The sequence below is a fragment of the Eriocheir sinensis genome, chromosome 59 (genome assembly GCF_024679095.1).
Source record: "Eriocheir sinensis breed Jianghai 21 chromosome 59, ASM2467909v1, whole genome shotgun sequence".
In the NCBI taxonomy this organism is placed as follows: domain Eukaryota; kingdom Metazoa; phylum Arthropoda; class Malacostraca; order Decapoda; family Varunidae; genus Eriocheir; species Eriocheir sinensis.
In genome coordinates this window covers 3,295,028-3,306,278 of record NC_066567.1, presented here as the reverse complement: position 1 = coordinate 3,306,278, position 11,251 = coordinate 3,295,028, and the positions used below count along the sequence as shown (strand labels likewise).

Below are 11,251 nucleotides of genomic sequence, written 5' to 3'. Positions count from 1 at the left end.
TCTCTCTCTTGCCCTTCTTATTTTTCCTCCCCACAAAAGTAGCTACAGTTCTTTTCTTGCTCTTGCTGCTGTTGTTGTTAACAAAAATGTTGTTGTTGTTGGTGTCACTTTCTCTCGCTCTCCTCCCTTCATCCTATCCCTACCCCCCATTGTTCCATCACCACATTCGTCCCCAAGATATGCATTTTTTTTTCTAGTGTTCCAAAAAATTGTGCGTTATCTTTGTTATCTGACACCTACGCTCTCTCTCTCTCTCTCTCTCTCTCTCTCTCTCTCTCTCTCTCTCTCTCTCTCTCTTTAAAGCCATTAATTTTGATGGGAAGAAACTCCAAGCATGATGCAACAGTTCAACAGTAAGTGCATGACAGGAGGAGGAGAAGGGGGAGGAGGAGAGGAGGCAGGAGGCTGACACCCTCCCCAACACATCCTGAATTTCCCCTCCTCTTCCTCCTGGTAACAACTGGTCCTCTCACACACACACACACCTGCCTTAGTTAACAATAACAACGTAATAATACTGACACTCTCTCTCTCTCTCTCTCTCTCTCTCTCTCTCTCTCTCTCTCTCTCTCTCTCTCTCTCTTACCACACTATCTCAAACTTGTAATTACGCTCGTGATATCTCTAGTTGTCATAAGGTGAAAAAAAATGTCATCTACAATAAACGTGACACACACACACACACACACACACACACACACACACAGTATATCACCATTAACAACACCAAAACAATGAAACGAACAAAGAAAAAAGTCACGCAGTAGCCTTTGAAATGCAGTTGTAGTAGTAGTAGTAGTAGTAGTAGTAGTAGTAGTAGTAGTAGTAGTAGTAGTAGTAGTAGTAGTAGTAGGCCTAGTAGTAGTAGTAGTAGTACATAGTAGTAGTAGTAGTAGTAGCAGCAGCAAAGATCAAAGCAATGGGGACGAAGAGGAAAAGGGGCGGATAAGGATTGAGGAGATAGAGGAGGAGGAGGAGGTGGGGGGGGAGAGGGCTCAGTGGATAGAGGAATGACAGAACGAGGAATACATAGGAGTGAACTCAGAAACTAATCACATTTCTCGGTACTGGTGTTATCGAACGTGCGATAAGAGATAGCAGGCTTAGATCCGGTTATGAAGGGCTTATGCTATCAGGGCAGAACTCAAAAACAATGTTAAATACCTACTTAAACTGTTGAAGGCTCGTAAATAATAGACGAGAATATCTGATTAAGAGTTATATAGATGCCTAATGTCTGGGTGTGTAGTCGTAGTCATGGTAGTAGTAGTAGTAGTAGTAGTAGTAGTAGTGGAAGAAGTAACAATAGTAGTAGTAGTAGTAGTAGTAGTAGTAGTAGTGGAAGAAGTAACAATAGTAGTAGTAGTAGTAGTAGTAGTAGTAGTAGTAGTAGTAGCAAAAATAGTAGTAATAGTAGTAGTAGTAGTAGTAGTAGTAGTAGTAGTAGTAGTACCTAATAGTATTAGTAGTGGTTATAGTAGTAGTACTAGTAGTTGTAATAGTAGATGTTGTCGAAGTGCTGGTGGTGGTGGTGGTAGTTGGTTGGTAATAACAACAACAATAACTATAATAATAATAATAATAATAATAATAATAATAATAATAATAATAATAATAATAATAATAATGATAATAATAATAATAGTAATAACAACAGGGATTCCCACTTCCGATAAAACTCTGATGTAGAATGAACCGTGAGCATTTTCCATCCTTCCTGTGTGTGTGTGTGTGTGTGTGTGTGTGTGTGTGTGTATCCTTCCTTCGTCCCCTCGTCCCGGGCTGTGACTCACTCGGGGAAATCTGCCAAAAGGTAAACCATAAGCCAATGTCAACACCAAAACAGATGGAAAACACTACATGAATCACGCACTTGTAAAGAGAGGGAATCGAGAAGAGGAATGAAGGAAGGAAGGAGGAACAGAGGACGAGGACGGGTGAGACGAGAGAGCAGAGATGAACAAAATAAATCAAGAAGAGAGGGAAAGAATGAAGAAGAATAGAGAAGGAAGGAGAGAAAGGAATCAAGAAAGGGAAGGAAGAAGAAAAAAGTGGGAAAAAAGGGATAGGGACCAATAAAGAAGGAGGGAAGTGTAAGAAGGAATTTAAGAGGAGGAAGGAGAAGTAAACGAGAAAGGAGGAAAAAAGGGTATGGAAGGAATTAAAGAGGGGAAAGAAGAACAAATAGGGGAGGAAGGAGGAAAGTGAAGAAAGGAATTGAGGAAGGAGGAAGAGAACGAATAGGAAGGATAGGAGAAAAAAAGTGGGATGAAGGGAACTAATTATATAAAGAAGGGAAGAAAGATGGAAAAGGGATAGAGAGAATTAAGAAGGGAGGGAAGTAAAGGAAGGAATTTAGGAAGAAGAAAAGATAAATGGGAAGGAGAGCAGAAGAACGAAAGAGGGATGGAGGATTATTGAGGAAAGGAAGGAAAGGTGAAAAGGGGAGAAATAAAAGTAGATACAGGAATGAAAGGAATGGAAGGAGGGAGAAGAGGAGAGATAAGAGTATACCACACAAACTCCTTATCATCTTTAGCGTTGTCCTGCCCCCCCCCCCCCTTCCCCTGTGTGCGTGTGTGTGTGTGTGCGTGTGTGTGTGTGTGTGAAGGCTAAAGGAATTCAAGGTGGGCGGTGTAGTGTAATGATTGCTTGAGTGTGCGTGCGTGTGTGTGTGCGTGTGTGTATGTGTTGCTACAGGTAACCCAAACGCTGATTAGTACTAGGAAGGCTCGATCAGGTGTGGAAGGTAAACGAAAATATGTACGTATATTATGTGATCCAGTTCTCTCCGGTTTAAGGAATATATTTTGTTTCTTGGCTGTTCGTGATTCTCTCTCTCTCTCTCTCTCTCTCTCTCTCTCTCTCTCTCTCTCTCTCTCTGTGTGTGTGTGTGTGTGAGTGTGTGTGTGTGTGTTTCTCTAAGCTAGTTTTCCAAGTAGGCTAAATCTTGCTCTTCAAAATATAATTAGTCTTTCCGCGTAAATTCTCTCTCTCTCTCTCTCTCTCTCTCTCTCTCTCTCTCTCTCTCTCTCTCTCTCTCTCAGTTAATCTTCCAAGTAGGCTAAATCTCTTTCTTCAACATATATACTTAGCTTTTTTTTCGGGGTAAATCTCTCATACTCACACTAATGCCCAAGGACGGATAAAAAGCGGGTAATACACTCTCTCTCTCTCTCTCTCAGTTAATCTTCCAAGTAGGCTAAATCTCTTTCTTCAACATATATACTTAGCTTTTTTTTCGGCGTAAATCTCTCATATTCACACTAATGCCCAAGGACGGATAAAAAGCGGGTAATACACTCTCTCTCTCTCTCTCTCTCTCTCGGAAATGCCTTTGTCACCCGCTGCATGGTGAGTGAGTGCCTGGCGGGAAGTACGGCAATAGCAGCGTTGCCAGATCCGTGTTGCTACCCTGCCAAGGACATGATGCACACCATTTGTCACGTAGTCCTACATTCCTCTCTGCTTTGTATTTCCGTTCACTGCTGATGGTGGTGTTTATACTGGTTGCTACTGGATATTATTCTTATTATCATCATCATCATGTTTATCATCATCGGTTATTAGTTTCCATTTCCTGCAATTTTTTTCAACATGTTCGTCATCGGCACTGTACCCATTTACCTATTCTCATCCTCCTCCTCTTCTTCCTCCCCGTTACTCAAGCCACTGCCAGCTGCATTCTCCCCCCTCCCCTCCTCTCCTTCTCCAACCTGTCTAGACTGCTGCCCCTCACCCCTTGCCTCCCCCCTCACCCTCTCCCCACACCGTGTATGCCTCCCTCTCCTCTTACGCCACCTCCTCCTCCACTAAGGAAACGTGGGCCAATAGGAAGCAGGGAAAACGTTTTGCACATCCCCCTTCCCCCGCCTCTCTCTCTCTCTCTGCGGTTGCACCACTTATAGCGTAAGAGAAAAGAGAAGAGAAAGGAAAGAAAGGGAGATAGAAAAAGGGAAGAAGAGAGAGAGAGAGAGAGAGAGAGAGAGAGAGAGAGAGAGAGAGAGAGAGAATGGAATGAAAGTACTACGTAGTTGGTAGATGAGGGATAAAAAAAAAAGAGGGAGGAGTCAGAGGTGAGGGCCAAGAGAAGAAGGCCTGACCAAGCAATGACTCCTGACCTTCATGGCTTTTAACTTACCCTCCCCCCCCTGCCCCATTAAAATTTCCTCTCCTCTCCCTCCTTACTCCCTCTTCCTCTGCCCTTTATTATCTCCTGTTGTCCACTCTTCCTCTCGTCATGCTAACATTTTTCTTCTTTACTCAATTCTGCTTTGTTTATTTTTTGTTTACATGATTCTGGTGCCTTTCCTTCCTCTTCCTCTGTCCTTTATTATCTCCTGCTGTCCCTTCCTTATTCTCTTCCTCCCCGTCATGCTTACGTTTGTTTTCTTCTATTGGATTATTCTGCTGTAATTCTTTTTGTCTGTTTACTTGATTCTGACTCCTTTTCCCCTCTTCCTCTGTTCTTTATTATCTCCTGCTGTCCCTCCTTCCTCTTCGTCATTTCTGCTTTCCTTTTCTACTTGGTTCTGCTTTCTGCTTCTCTCCTACCCTTCATCTCCACTTTGCTCCTCTAATTTTATCTCCCTTTCCTGGTCTTTCTTATTTCCACTCCTCCCGTTCCTTTCTCTTCTTTTTTCTCTCCTTTCGTTATTTCAAATGCCTTTCCTTCTTCACTTCCCTCTTTTCCCTCCTCTCTTTTTCTCCCTTTCCTGGTCTTTCTTATTTCCACTCCTCCCATTCCTTTCTCTTCTTTTTTCTCTCCTTTCGTTATTTCAAATGCCTTTCCTTCTTCACTTCCCTCTTTTCCCTCCTCTCTTTTTCTCCTTTCCTTATTCCCAATGTTTACCTCCTTCACTTCCTTCTTTCCCCTCCTCTTTTCATCCTCTGCTCTAGTCTCGTCTCCTTCCTCTATCCCTAATGGCTAGGCTCCTTGATTTACTTCCTTCTTTCCCTTCATCTTAGCACTACTAGCTCTTTTAACGTTGCTGACTTCCCTCCCCCGGCAACACCCCCTCCCCCACTGCTGACCTCTACCCTCTTTCAAGGACGCTGACGTCAGAGCGATGCGACTGAATAACAAGCTCTTCCCAGAAACATTAATGGTGTGTGGATGGCACCGCTGTGTAATGACTTCCATGCATATGTGCCACGCCAGAAGACGACTCGCTCTCTCTCCCAGCGTTACCCAGTTTACGCACTTAGAACATCACATTTATCGGTTTCTGCCAACAAGCTATCACCCACCCACCAACCAACACACAAATGACGGTATTCAGCTAAAATTTTCATCTTACCCCCGTATTCTCAAATATTTCGGGGCGTACACACTCACATTAGACTTTCGTAGAGGTTGTGGGTATTGCCATGGGTAGTTTTATGAGCCTAATGGTAGTTTGACAAGGCTTCTGCACCATTAACGTTAAGAAAACTACTGAGAACACGCTTTATCTCCTTGTGGCCTTTGGAAAATTTGTGTTGTGAGAACCTAAAGCATTTGAGAGTACGGGGTTTAAAATTTAATCAATATATTCCATACGAGTGGAAAGAACAAACCAACACTAATGAAGCTGATTTGGCTGTCGTAGTTAGATGTCACTGTCGAACATTTGGGAACGCCGAGTCGATTCTATCTTCGCCCTGCATTAATTAACACCTCACTGGCACGAAGAGGAGTTACGGCAGGTGTGTGGGTGACCTGTCTCATATTCTCAAACGTTTCGGGCTTTGCACACACACACACACACACACACACACACACACACACACACACACACACACAGTCTCTCTCTCTCTCTCTCTCTCTCTCTCTCTCTCTCTCTCTCTCTCACACACACACACACACACACACACACACACACAGTCTCTCTCTCTCTCTCTCTCTCACACACACACACACACACACACACACAGTCTCTCTCTCTCTCTCTCTCTCTCTCTCTCTCTCTCTCTCTCTCTCTCTCTCTCTCTCTCTCACACACACACACACACACACACACACACACACACACACACACACACACACACACACATTGGACAAAGCTTTCGTACGAGTTGTGTTACTATCTCCATGGGTAGTTTTGTGAGCCTAGTGGTGGTATGACAAGCCTTCTGCACCAGGAAGGGAAAAAACGCCAGTTACGAACTCGACTGATCTCCTTTGTGGCCGGTGAAAGTATTTGTTGTGAGAGCCGAGAGCGCCTGAGAGTGAGGACCTGCTGAGCCTCGCAAGCTTCAACCTCCCATAATTAATGATTCACCCCGCCATGTGACACTTATGGATATATGTTGTGATACAGACAAATGGATTTTTTTTTGGCTGTTCCAGCGTGCAGAGTCCGTTGTCGATATTGGTAACATGATGCCTAATGGAAAAGAGACGTCAGGTAGAAAACAAACAAGCGAAAAAACAAAACACCAACACCGTCGATCTTGACTCTACATTATACGGAGATATTTAGGCAGCTGAGGACAAGGGAAACTCAACAGAAGAAGAAGGGGGAGGAGGAGGAGAAGATGAAGAAAAAAACAAGAATATGATGATGATGATAAAGAAGAACAACAACAGAAACAACAATAACAACGACAAGAACAACAAGTAAGAAGGCAAAATAAATAATAACAATAAAGTCAATAGAACAGAAGAACAGAGGTAAGAAGACTCCCTAACTTTCATTATTATCTGCTGACCCGGCCCCTTCCTCCTGATGCCTTCTCAATCGCTTTTTTCCTCCTTCTTCCTCTTCCTCCCGCTTCTTCTTTTACGAGTAGAGGTAAAGAGCACTGAGTTGCAACTAATGTAAGGTTTGAAGCAATGGGAGGAGTTATGATTAGGGAAAGTGTACCAGCTGACAAGGTGTGAGAAGATGTAAGAGTGTGACGGGAAAAAGAAAAAGGAAATGGTAAGCATGTATAGATGAGGGGAAAGATGGAGAATGAGGAGGGAAGGGGGGGGGGTAAGCTCATAATTAGCAGGAAGGAACGGAAAAGAGGAGCAACAGGATCTGCTCTCTTTTATCGGGGTTTAATGGGAGAGGTGAGGGACGAGAACGAGATGAAAGAGCAAAAGGAGCAGAGAAGAATGGTTAAACTTGTACTGCTGTTGTTGCTGTTTAAAAATGTCTTTCCCTGAACCGTGGACCTTTGTCGGGTGACGGCCCATGAGGATGCCAACAGAGCTGACGCCGACGAGGACTGGCGTGTCTCTGAAACATGTACTATCGCCAAGGCAATTAATCACGGGGATATCTGTCGCAGAGGTCACATATTCCATTCGGCTGGAGCTCCTCGTATAGAGCATCCCTTGTCCAGTGTCCTGAGTAAGCACCACACAGGAGGAAATATTAATTGTGCTGAAGGGGAGAAGGGAACGCGCGGGATAATCAAATGGCCCAAGGAAATCGGCGACGGTAAGGAGTGTCTGTGTATTTCCGACTTCGCTTTCTAATTCTACAGAAGTGGAAGAGAAGAAGAAGAAGAAGAAAGGAAGAATAACAATTTAACAAGAAGAAGATGAATAATAAGAAGGAAGCAGAAAAAGAAGAAAACAAAGAAATAAAAGAAAAATAGAGCAGAAAAAAAAGCAAGAAGACATCCCCTGATACACGTCACGAGACGGCATATTATCCTTTCTCTTGGTGGGCAGAGGTGAAAACAAACAACTCTCCAACAGGTCCGTATTCTCAGGCACTTTCGGCTCTCACGACAAATATATCTAAAGCACACAATGGCGATATATAAGTCGGGTTCTCATGGGTTTCCGCGTTCATGGTGCAGAAGCCTTGTCTAACTATCACGAAGGTCATAAAACTATTCGTGGAAATACAAACACAACTTATACGAAAGCGCCTTGCCAAATGTGGGTGTGTGAGATTATAAACTCAGGAAAGGCTACATCATGTTGCCTCGATCCCCCACTCCCTTCCCTTCATCTCAACGCCTCACTTCCCGTACCCTTGCCTTTCTCCCCCCTCCCCTTCCTCACTTCCTTCCTTCCCATAATCTTCACACACTGTCGCTATGTTAGTTTTTTTTTTCACTCTTTACACTCTTGTCATATCTTCTACCACCTTAACTGACGATAACTTTACCATTTGCTTGTTGAAAGAAAATAAGGAAGGAAAAAAGAAAGAAAAGGAGAGAAGGGAAGAATGGAGGAAGGAAGGAATAACTACGATTTGCTTAGAGAGAGAGAGAGAGAGCGTACCACTCAACCCCCCACCCCACCCCACCCACCCCAAAAAACGATAAGCTCATCACTTCTCAGAACTGTTTATCATCACAGTCTGGGATCAAGGCGCATATTCAAGGCTTCGGGGGGATTTAAAGGAATTTGTTTATCTTTAGAAAATGCATCTACACGGGTTAATACGCGTGTTAAAAAAAGGTAAACAAACAAACAATTACTGTGTGTGGGAGTGAGGTGAGAGAGAGAGAGAGAGAGAGAGAGAGAGAGAGAGAGAGAGAGAGAGAGAGGAATTAAGAAAGGGAAGGAAAAAGGAAAATAAAGATAAAAAAGACATAGAGAAGTAAGGCTGGAGGAAAGCGAAGGGAAGGGAAGGGAGAGGAAAAAGAAATGGAAGGGAGAAAAAAAGAGGAATGGAGGGAATTAGGGAAAGGAATGAAAGGTGAAAAACGGAAAGATTACAATAGGTGAAGGAAGGAAGGCAGCGTGTATGGGGGAGAGGAGGAGGGTGACCAAACTATACAAGCAATACAGGTACTCCCAAAAAGGTATGCAACCAATTTTAGCACAAGGAAGAACGTGAACGACGATACTGAACTTTTCTTTCCTTCCTTTTTAATCCCTTCCTTTCCTTCTTTTCACTTCCATTCCTTACATCGCTAAAGTTTCCTCCATTCCCTTTCATTCCCTTTTCTTTCCTCCGGATCCCTTTCCTTCCTTCTCCTTCCATTCCTTACATCGCTAAAGTTGCCTCCATTCCCTTTCATTCCCTTCTCTTTCCTCCAGATCCCTTTCTTTCCTTTCCTTCCTTCTCCTCCCATTCCTTACATCGCTTAAGTTTCCTCCATTCCCTTTCATTCCCTTTTCTTTCCTCCAGATCCCTTTCCGTTCTTTCCTTCCTTCTCCTTCCATTCCTTACATCGCTGAAGTTTCCTCCATTCCCTTTCCTTCACTTTTCTTTCCTCCAGTTTCCTTGCCTTCCCTTCTTTCCTCCAGTTCCATACCCTCTTCCTCCCTCTACCAATCTCCCCCCCCCCAAACACACACACACACACACACACACACCATGACAACACGCAAGCACACACTTAGTCATTTCCTGTCACTTGCTGGACACGCTGTTAATCTTAGCATGTATGTATGTATGTATGTATGAAGATAGGTAGGTATATATGTATGTATGTATGTAGGTAGGTAGGTAGATAGGTAGAAAGGTAGGTAGGTAATGAGGGAAGAAGTGAGGGTAAGGGATATAGAATAAGTACTACGTGGGTTAATAGAATAATAATAATAATAATAAGAAGAAGAAGAAAAAGAAGAAGAAGAAGAAATAAAAAAAGAAGAGAAAGAAAGAATGGGAAAATAGAAGAAAATAAAACAAGCAAACAAATAGAGAAGGAAACGAAGTGAGGAAGTCGAGAAAGAAGAAAAAGAAATACTATAGAAAAAACGATCTCATTTTACACCAACATCGGGGCGGAGAACAAAGTCCCTCTTTATACCTCCCTCCCTCTCCCTCTCCCTCCCTCCTTCCTCCCTCACATCCTCTCAGTGCAAGGGGACCGCTGTTCCCTTCGGTTTTTCCCTCTGAGTGCATCATGTATCAACCCCCCCTCCTCTCTCTCTCTCTCTCTCTCTCTCTCTCTCTCTCTCTCTCTCTCTCTCTCTCTCTCTCTTCATCAGTCTGCCAGTAGTATCCAACATTGATGACCTAACGTGTGGTCAGCAGAGGCCAGCTGTTTTTAGTCAGCAAGGGTCCAAGGTCAGTCAGTCCATCAGCTGGGGACGCGTATCTCTCTCTCTCTCTCTCTCTCTCTCTCTCTCTCTCTCTCTCTCTCTCTCTCTCTCGTTTTTCATCAGTCTGCCAGTAGTATCCAACATTGATGACCTAACGTGTGGTCAGCAGAGGCCAGCTGTTTTTAGTCAGCAAGGGTCCAAGGTCACTCAGTCAGTCAGCTGGGGATGCGTCTCTCTCTCTCTCTCTCTCTCTCTCTCTCTCTCTCTCTCTCTCTCTCTCTCTCTCTCTCTCTCGTCATTGCTCAACTCTTTCTCTGTTGTCACATCCATTTTCTTATCACCATGCTTGGTCTCTTTTTTTTCCGGTTTCTTCATCTTTGTTATATTGTGTTGATGATTTACTTGTCCACAGTGTTTCCAAGAAGGAATGTGTGGGCAGACTTGAGACATCTTCAAATGAATGTTTACGAGAGGAAATTGAGGTAAGGAATGATATTAAGGAAAAAAAAAAAAAAACATCTTTCACTTCCACTAATCCTTACTTTCCCGCTGAGAGAGAGAGAGAGAGAGAGAGAGAGAGAGAGAGAGAGAGAGAGACGTAAACCAAGACATGCTGCCAGGTTGGGTGAACATAATATTTCAGCTTTTTCTTCACGAACTTGTTTCTTTTCCATTTTCTTATCACTGAATAAACGTACGTGTGTGATATTTCCAGATAATCTACAGCTGAGAAGGCCAATGAGAATCACGCGACAAAACCGTGAACCAATGATCGAATGATTTGATTGTATGGTTAAAATGACAGTTTAAGTAAGTTTGAATTATATATCTGACCCCCACCCCTTCTCTCTCTCTCTCTCTCTCTCTCTCTCTCTCTCTGGTGTTCATTAGTCTGGAGAGACAGGCCAGTCCTCGTCGACAGACCGACTCGGTCGGCTAGATTTCGATCGCCGATAGAGTCGGTCTGTCGGCATCCTGCTACGGGCCGCCAGTCGGCTTAGCCCGTGCTCCCCCGCGCAGGGAGGGAGCATTTTTGCACTCTTAACGGGCCGAGCCGTCTTAGGACAAGGGCCCGTTTCCCCTAGTGATACTAGCGGGTAAATATTTAACAACAACATTAGTCTGCCATTAATACCAACACTGAGGTCAGTTGTTTTGATGAGCAAGTGCCCAAGGTCAGTTAGCCAGTCAGTCAGTATGCACTGGGAACCATGGTCGAGAAACAGCGTGTATTGAGTAAATGGTAACTATTAATAAAGAGCATGCGTTATTTCCTTCGATTAAATCATTAAAACACTCGCGGAGTCTCGGACAACTCTCTCTCTC

At 43.7% G+C, this 11,251-nt stretch overlaps 1 protein-coding gene across 8 annotated transcripts in view; it reads right to left on the bottom strand.

Annotated features, from left to right (window-relative positions):
* LOC126985380 (uncharacterized) overlaps positions 1-11,251 on the bottom strand; it is a 97,023-nt gene that overhangs the window by 41,707 nt on the left and 44,065 nt on the right. The gene's annotated exons all lie outside the window — the stretch shown is intronic.